This window comes from Geospiza fortis, unplaced genomic scaffold (assembly GCF_000277835.1).
Source record: "Geospiza fortis unplaced genomic scaffold, GeoFor_1.0 scaffold219, whole genome shotgun sequence".
NCBI lineage: Eukaryota > Metazoa > Chordata > Aves > Passeriformes > Thraupidae > Geospiza > Geospiza fortis.
The window spans coordinates 152,658-162,620 of NW_005054376.1; positions in this window are offsets into that span (position 1 = coordinate 152,658).

Consider the following 9,963-nt stretch of genomic DNA (forward strand, 5'->3'; position numbering starts at 1 on the left):
TCAGCACACACCCAACTAGCTGAGGAAAGGTAAGGAGCATTAGTCATACCATGTATACGTCAACAAATAACCTGCTGCAGACTTGTCCCAGCCTTTTTTCCTTCTGCTGCCCAGTGAGGATGCTGAGTCTGAGAAGTCTGAAAATACAGAAGACAGTCTGGAAACTCAAGTTCCTTTGCAGCTGCAGACATCTGGTTAGAAATGTTTTGCTAGGATGGAAAAGCTGCCAGCAGCAAGCAGAGAATGAGATGTTACACCTGGATCAAGAAGAAATGCTATAAGGGATGAGTCAGCTGGAGTTGGAGAGGTTTGGCTTAAAAAAGGAACTAACAGCAACAAAACCTCCCCAGGCTTAAAAAAAACCCAAAGAAAGCAGCAGATTGTGAACAATAGCATGAAGAAGAAAACCTGGTATAGGATGATGTTGGAAGAAGAAATTAGACCTTCATTCATACAAGATTTCTGTTTGTAATTAAGAGATAACAAAGGATTATTCATGAGCAGCTTTTGCTGTGGCCTTTCCCTGCCTCCTACTACCCACTCAGGTGGTCAATGGATGGTCAGCCAGCAGAACAGGAAATCCTGATGGGCTCAATCAGCAAGGAGGAGGCTGAGTCTTGCTGGCAAATCTGTATCTGGTGTCAAGCAAACATTCTTTTCAGCCATGCCAGGGGTTCAGCCATTTTCCTCAGGAAGATATCAGCTGGGCAATGAGTTTTAAGCAGCTAGCACTTACAAAGTAAAAAGTCTGCACTAGTGATTGCAAATGTTGCAAATTGTTCCTACTTGTGAGGGGCGTCATGGGAGAACATCAAAGGCTTCCACCAGTTTCGTGGTTGTTTGGAATGAGATAGGCTGTGAGCCCAAACCTACCTTGGCAAATGCCTTCTGTGTTCTTTTAGCTGTCCTGCCTGTCATCTTAAGCAGGACATTTCTTATCTCCAGTTCTTTTCCATAAGGATCAAGTGTTCCTGGTAATTTGGCTTTTGACAAAAGGCTCTGTATGGTAATTAGCTGTAACACTATTCCTGGGCTTTAGGCAGGAGGGAGATTGTTAGGCTAGTAGTGTTGACCTACTCATGATCTCCTTATTCAGTGTCAGACTGTTATCCTGACCAGGCACCTCTCTGGCTCCTGCTTAGTTTCATAAGCCCACCTGGAGTAAATGATTAACTGGTGCCCCGTTCAGCTTCTCCTCTGCTACATGCTTTTGTGATTAAGAATCCCCCAGTAAAAGATGAAGATGTATTTGTGTAATTATGCAGGAATTCTCTGTTAACCTCCTTCAATTATTTTTAAAAGCACGTTGCTATGGGAAAAATGCTTCTGGAGCCAGTTATTTTAAAACTTTCTTCTTAGATACTTAAACACATCCTTCCACTATTTTCAGATTTGAGGGCAAACCTTTATCCAGCTGATGAATGTAGATGTAAAGGATGTTGTTCACTCTGTTGGGAATGAAGCATCCAACCAGCTCCAAAACCTCCAGGCAAACCAGTGCAGTCCTTAATGAGCACTGTCCTCTACTAAAAAGTGAAGAAAACTACAGATAGTAAGTTTTAAAATTTAGGACAAAGTTTCTTTTCCTCATCATCTTAAAAGTGGACAAAATAGGAATGGTACAAAGCTAATAATTACTTCTTTTAAAAACAGAAAAAGAGGAACAGAGTCCAAGGTGGACAAAGTTCAGGGGCTGTTGTTTTCTTTAAGTGAATTTACCTAAAATTCCAGTGAGCTCTAAATCAGACTTTTCATTGCATAAAGTACAAGCTCCTGAGTTACGACTGATACTAGGCATCTATATTCCTTCCATTTTAAGGGCTAGCCGCTACTGTCATGGAAAACATTAATGTCAGCTTCACCTTTTTGCAAAACAGTCAGCATTTGGTTTGGCTGAAGAAAAAATATTTTGGAATGGACCTCAGTGACCTTCTGCAAATTGATAGTTGGCCTGAAACAGGCAAAGCTGAGTCACCAGTTGCACGGGGTTGAAATCCAACCCATACATCTGTAGCACATCTTGCATAGCCGGTGTAATCGACATTGTGACGTTCTCAGGCTTCAAAAGAACCTTGAGAGCCTCTGATCAGATTTTGATTGGAAACTGTATGTTACACGTAATCTCTGGGAGGAGATTAATTTAGGCATATGCTCTGTAAAATCTGGGTATTTGGGAGTATCCTGTTCTGTAGGCATTTTCCTGGGAAATTTCTAGTTCCTCAGAAGGAAGGAAATTCTGGGATTCCCACTGTTCTGGTGGATGTGTTCCATCAGGTGATTGATTGAAACAAGTGAATTCACTCTCTTTTGTTTATGTGCCTAATCCTTTCAGGGTATCTGACATGGTTTTGATGAAGTACATAGTACTTGCAACCCCTTTTCAAATGCATCCAATATCCTGGGGAAATTTAAGGTCTTCCAGGATGGGAGCGTAAGGACTCCATCACTGATTTGACCGTAGGTATTTACTGAACTTCCGAACCTCCTTCAACCTCCCACAATAAATAATGTGCCACAAAGTTTTAGGAAGAGAAACCTCTTTGTTGCTGGCAGGATGTTATATTGTGTAGAGAGGAACAAACTGTAACATTTTACATTTCATGTCCCAATTTGTAGCCTCTCCTTGAGGAGGAGCTTTAAATCCGTTCTGTTTTCAGATTTTATTAACAATTTCAAAAGTATGCCCTGGATAAATACATTCTGCAACAGTTTCCTTGTGTGCCAAATTCCCAGCTTACAGCCCTCCCCAACTGAAAAGGCTTTACTGTAATATTATTCTCAATATTTTGGTAAACCTTAGTGTTTGTGGGAATAATCCAGATCCTGAAAACACCTTCTATATTCAGTGAATAATCTGGGAGCACTCATGCTGTTACCCTCACATAGCAGGCACAGAACCACTTGTACTTTCTTATAAAGTGCTATAATTTTGCCCACCACAGTTTAGTCCTTTCTCTTTTTTTGGAAAACTTCCCTTGTGGTTTTAAGAGCCATGGTTTCCATTATCTCATTTTATACAAGTGAGGTTGGGTATTTGTTGAAATTCTCTGAAACACCAGGGTCACAGCTTGCACACAAGGCTGCTGAATAGAGTTTCAAGTCTACATCTCCACTTAAGGATGTATTTTCATCTTGCTCAGCATATAATGGCAGTGCCAGTAAGATTTTTTTCCCCCCAAGATAAAGTGCATTGCATTTCAATCAGGACATTACTATTTTCCTTTTCCTTTCTGGAATTCAGAAAACTTAACATATCACTGATCTTCTTGTTTACTTTGAAGAATCTCATCTGTTTTGTAGGGATATACAAAAGCCCAACACCTCTAGAATTTGCCTCAAGCTATTTTTTTTCCCCAGAAAAAGACACAGAAACAATACAAAAGCTTTTTCTGGGCACTTAGTTACAAGTAATTTGCACCTGAAAATTGCAGTTAGAGAAACTAAATCTGTTGTCATTGGGTTTCTGAAAAGTAGAATCACTGCTGGAAAAAAAACAAAAAACCAACCAACCAAACCCATCAAAAAACCCCAGGGCAAACAGAGAAAAGTTGTTTTCCAGACCTGTAGATGAAGCAAAGCAGAAATTATGGCTGACAAAGTATCATTAAGGTACCATGAAGCACCTCAAAGTCCCCAACAGGCAATTGGCATTTGTAATTGCTGCTGGTGGGGGAAATTTTGATCACTATCCAATCCCCTTAGCCCTTCCAGCATCTAGTTTAAATCCAACACAGATGCCTGAAGGTAGGAGCCTAGCATGCTTTTACAGCTGAAGGTCAGGGTTGGATGCCTCCAGGGAGCTACACTGAGTGCTCAAAGCTACCTTACTTTGGTTGTTACATGTCTATCCACCCTAATCCTTTCAGTCAGCCATGCTAGCGTGGGGCACAGTAAAGCACGTGCTTTCCTCTGTATTCTTTAAACAGCAGGAATAGTGTAGGATTTCAGAATGCATTTTCAAAAACATCTGCAACATCCAGCTAGTATGAATTGTTTTGTTGGCTTTGTGTGCATGCACAGACACACATTATTTTTTTCCAAGGTCTAAGATATAGTGAGGCACAAAAATCATGTTCCTTAGCTATGGATTGTACTGGAAAGGTGATTTCTGTAGTTTCTTACAAATTGAACTCCCCAAAGACCTAGGAGGCAGAGTGAGGTGACACCCTCCATCCCTTGTGTCTTGGCAATGTAATGATCTGCAAAACCAAGCCCCAGGGAAGCAGGACTTCCACCCTACCTGTCTCCCTCACTCTGCTTGGTGAGATGAGGGCTCCCACCCAGCAGCAGGAGAGCTGGGAATGTGCAAGGTCCTTTCATTTTGCCTTGGATCTGTGAGGAGAAAAGTGGCCACATCTCCTCGCTTAGGGACTTGGTCCAGGAGGAGAGGATGCAGCAAGGACAGACTAGCCCTTTTTGAGAGCTAATGTGGCAACTTCTTCCAGCTTTTAATTTCTTTTTCCTCTTCACTTCTTCACTTTTCAAGGAGGGGTGAGAAGTATCACAACACATTCCAGGGATCTTCAGCTTGGACTGTGCTGCTAAGACTTGGCTGATACCCTGGGGAGAGACGATCTGTCTGAAATTCCTCTGAGGCTGTTAGGAGACTGTGCTCCTCTGGGCATGAAGAGGACAAGTTTTATGAGTCTCTGGAGAGAGTGTGAAAAATAACATGTAACTATTTAACCCTATTGTTCTCCCTGAGAGTAGAGGATGTGTCTATCCTCCTGCTCACAGGAACCTTCTGGCAGTGAATTTTCAGTCCCTATGTACAGCATGAGAAGGTAATAAGGACTAAAAGACCTTGACTTCCCAACAGAGACCACATACAAAGCCCACCTTTTTCTTACTTCCAGATAACAAATAGGCGGTAATTAATAGGATCAGTCTTTACAATCCTGCTTGGGACTTGATCTGAAAAGGATTCAATAATACCCTGTACACTCTACTGGCTGTACATGGAATGCAATTATTCAACACATTGGTTGTTTCCAGGTTTTTGTGATCATGTCTTTGGGTTTTTTTCCTGAGACAGAAAAAATGTATCTATTTACTAAATTCTGTCATCATTATAATACTTAGTCCCCAAGGCTGGGGCAATTATTTTTCATTTTCTATCTATATCCAATGCCTTCCAGCTGCACTGTAGATTAGCAGAGGTGCTAAATTTAGTAGAATTAGAGTGCAAAAGTACTAATTAAACTAGTCATGACAGCCACTGCCTTTGGCAGTGATACCTTCTAGGCATCCTTGGGGAAAAAAAAAAAAAAGAAGTAATGAATTTTCAGGTTTTCCAAGGAGCTGCACTGGCCTGGAGTAGCACTTTTCCTTGTGTTATCTCACCTGTAAGGTTCAGCGCCAACCGGTAGAGGACCAACACATTCATAGCCTGGAAAAAGAGGTGCAGTCAGCTGTCCTGAGGTGAGTGGGACACTTGGGATTTGTGCTAGCTGGATTGAAGTTCAGCGTGTCCTGGATCCTGTCCACCTCTCATTTTGGAGCTCGTATCTGAAAGCATCATTCTATTCTGCAGCAGAAATAGCAGCAGGATGGTGTAACCCAGCAAATGAAAAGATAATTTCTCTAATTGCCACTGTTAAGACACAGTCTGGGGTCATAGACTGCACATAAGTGAGGATTTTCTTGGGTATTTTTCACTCCTCGTGGAAGAGGGTAAAAACGAATTTTCTTTGAGTAATTTCCATCCTCATTTATGCAAGAGCAATGACATTCTTTTAATGATGCTTTCCTTTTAGTGACACCATGGAAACCTTGGGATTTTTAAAGGATTTGAACAGCATAATTCACTGGGAATTTGAGAACACTTCTCCCGCTATGCCAGAGAAAAGAACTCCACTTTTTCTCCTTGAAAGAAAAAGTCTTAGAACAAACTAAATCCAACAAACAAAATTGTGAGTTTGGAGCTGCACTCGCTCGAAGTGAAATTTGTGACTAGTAATGATCTACCACAAAATGTACCAGTTAAGTCCTAGCTGAGTCCTCAAAACAGGTGTTCAATATGCATATATTTTGTGCTGATACTCTCTGCAGGAGTGAATTACACTCCAAATTTTGTTTGTTTGCTGAAAATAAGAGAAAGCCAGCAATGCTTCCCACAGATCCCAAGCTTATGCTTTCATAGTTCACTCAAGCTTCTGGGATTTTGTGAAATAATTAAGGAATGGGTACAAATGCATTTTGGAGTTTGAGTCTGAAGGCGCTATCGATATTTAAATGTACCACGTAGCTGTGTGTAGTTGTGTGTTGTAATTGTATAGCTGAGTTTAACTTCTCCAGCAGGTGCAACATGCAAAGAAAACCAGCACATCCCTTTTTAGGCAATTTATGCTGAGCTGTCAGCAAGAGCAGAAATGGACTGATAAGTAGCTGGTGTCATCAGCTGTCTGCAAATGGTGATGATACCATTGAAACAGATGAGATGAAAACAAGACGAGTAGACGCAGCAGGAGTGTCCCCACAGGCCAAGTGGTGTTTCATGTAATTGTATGAGTGAGGTCATATTGTTTCCTTGAAATATAAGAACTTATCTTAAACAATGAGTGCAGCTTATCAGTTCAGCACAAGTAAACTGATAAATTGGACTCAATAGATTAGACTTTGAATATTGCTGTCGTCTTTGATTGGCATACTGGGGAGATAGAGAAAAGCTCCTGAAACAAGAGGGCAAAAAAAGGTCCATGTAATATTTCAAATATGCAATCAAATGAATATTAATATAACATGGTAGATCCAGTGGTGGTCTGGCCCTAAGTTCTAATTTTACAAGACAATTATTTTTATGAAATATTTTTTTCTGAATGGAACATGAAATTATTTTCTCCAAGGTAGAGTAGAAAAACTGCATATGTCTCTGTGCCCCTGAATTCTGTTGTTAGCTCTTTCAGGTAAGTAATTGGCACAGCAATATGTCACACAATACATAAGAATTTAAATCCTCAATAGCTGAATGCTAGTCCTTTGTAAACAAATTCTGGCTGTTTTGTCCCTGATGCAGATCCCACTGTGACACACCCCTGGACTTCTGTCTCAGCTCACTTTTTACCATCTCCACATATGACTAGGCTTTAGTTTCACCAGAGCTGTATTCTGAGCTAATTAGTACATAGCAGTGAGCTGGGGAATAGTTGGGTGACATCCATTGTCTGACACAGACAGTAGCTAAAGGTGTGAAATTTCAACAACAAGGTTAAGTGCATGGATAAATTACCACAAGACAAAGCTCATGTTAATAAAAGCTTTCTCTGTTAGACCACACACACAATTATAAAATAAACCGCACACCACCACTCTGCTTACTATTACATGTTACATAGACTGCAAGTTTCATTCCAAGATAATAAACCTGCATTCAAAGCCTATTCTTTGCAGCTTGCCATGTCAATATATTCCCCAGGGTCATTTCACAGAGGGAGTGATGGGGGAGGCACAGAGAGCAATGATTTGCAAAGGTCCCACGCCATGACAGTTTCAAGTTTGGCACAAGGATGCAGAGATTTTGGTTGTCAGTACTAGGGGTCTAATGCACACCAGACAAGTCTTTCTTCACCCCTCCACCTTCATTTCCCCTCTGAAAGTCAAGAACTGCCAGACCCAAGAATTGTGTTTGAGCAAAGCCTTTTCCCATGCCCCCCTCACACACCACTCATGAAGACTCTGTAATTGGTGCAGTGGTTTAGAATTATGGTGGAACTACAGCAGAATATACTGAGAATACAGACTGTGCTGTACTGCCCATTTTTGTGAGCATAATAATGAGTCCTCAAGAGACAGCCAATAAAACCCAATTATTCCATCCAAATGGTCCAGCTTTCAGAGGCTGGCAAGTTTGATCGTTATTTGTGTGCTGCTGGAAACAGCAAAAAATGAAGTAGGATCCTGAAGTGTTACTAGGAAAAACTCAACTTTGATTAGTCTTTGAAGTTATTTATTCTGCAAATCTTCCAGTTTCCCACTGGAGGTCTGACAAACAATCCCTTCCTCCTGCACTGCTGCTCCTAGAGAGAAAGTGCTTGGTCATGGCTGGGCAAAAAAAAAAAAACCATTGGAAAGCAATTACTTTTCAGGATATAAGCACTCCTTCTTAAATTGACTATAGTGATCATTTAGGAACAACATGATTTACTTCCTCCCCTGACAGACATTGTGCTGCCTGTGCAGTATTTTCCATGGGGCCAAGTCCTATTCTGCTCACTCAGATCAAGTAACTCATTTGAAATAACCTATGGGGTCATGAACTGATATCCCTGAGGGGGTAGAGATCAGGGATTTAGCGTGGGAATGGAAGTCTGTATCAGTCCCCCCGTAAGCCAGCAAGGGGCCCAATGCATTAAGCCACTAAACAGCCTTGAATTTTAGATTTAAGTTACACCAGTGGTTTTAATAGTCTTATTCAAAGAGCATCAGAATAGGGCAGGTATTTTACTCTTCCAAAGAAGATATCTTAGACCACAGCACATTTACTCTAGGGCAAGTGTGCCTGTTCTTTTATTAATTGCAACAGTATGATATTTCACCTCAGCCAGGTGCATCCTCTGAAGGTGCCTTTCCCTTCCCTCCCCTGTCACACACAGCTGGGACCTGCCATTTGCATGGACAGTGGCAGATGTTCCCCTGTTTTCCTCATGTCTCAGTGGAGAACTTGCTCTCAGCCTGCAAGTGGCTTCATCATAACTGTCTGTTATTTACAGACATCTGGCAGATTATTCTACCAGAATGACCTTTTTCTTTTAAAAAATAATTTTTAAAACATTCCAGCTATCTTAGCTAAACTGTCACAAATTAGAGCAATAATATTGAGAAATAATTCTGTAATGACTGGTGATAAGTCCATGGTAGACAAGCACACACAGAGCTTCCTCATCTGCATGTGCTGGAAAGTCACAAAAGCCACCACACTGCAGAGAAATTACCTCTCTGATATTTAAAGGATGATCAATATCATTGAATTCAAAGAGATAGAATTTTTAGCTTCCCTTGACAGCGTGCAACCTAAGTGCAGTTAAAAATACAGCCAGTGGCTTTTCAAGTGCAGGGTAATGCAGTGCTAGCAATTTAAGGTTTGTGCTCTTACACACAGAAGTTGCACACTCAGCAATTTTAGGTTTCGGTCCTAGAGGTAGAACTGTGAGATTTATAGGGGATGACAAAAGTGATTTTGACCCACTGTCCTTTTCTGAACTAGTACCTTTGCCCTTCATGCTGCTGCTCTTGATTAACATTTGTGACACGGAGCCTGGGTACAGCACAGATGCTGCAGGCACCACCCTCACCAGAGCTCAGAGTAACTCACTTTCAAAGATGAAAACTGAAGCACAAAGCTGGTGAGTCCTCCCCAAGGCTCTTCATTTAGAATAGTAAGTACCCATTCCCCAAATTCCTCAGCAGGGTTCCTGTTTTCAGGAGCATTGTTGGCCACTGCCTGCACAAATGGGGCTGCAGAACGGTCTTCTTCTTTGGAGACAGGGCCAGCTAGTAGAACACCCATTCATTATCATTGGCCAACTAGCCTCATTCACTTACTTCACAATCATTCTAGCTTTATTCCCCCTTGCAGTCACCCTAGAAAATAAACTACTCAAACTCTAATTAGCTCTAATAGTTTATAAAAACATCGGTTTTGTAAGCCAATGATTGAAGACTAAACCCCTTCTTAGAGTTACTTTCCTCTTGCCCATTGAGTGAAGCGACTGCACCATCACCCTATCTCCAAAGTGTACACTGTATGCTCCACTTGCACACACACACACATATATATATATATAAAATTCATGCTGGTCATGTCTTGACAATACAATATTTAATTTTTTCATGCCATCTGCCTGTTTTCTATAGCAGCTCCTCAGATGGAAGAATTACAGGCACCTGTTTTTTTTCCATGTGGATTCTCTGCTGTAAAGGATCAGTTCATTACTTTGTATCTTAGAATGTTAACACAATCTTTCC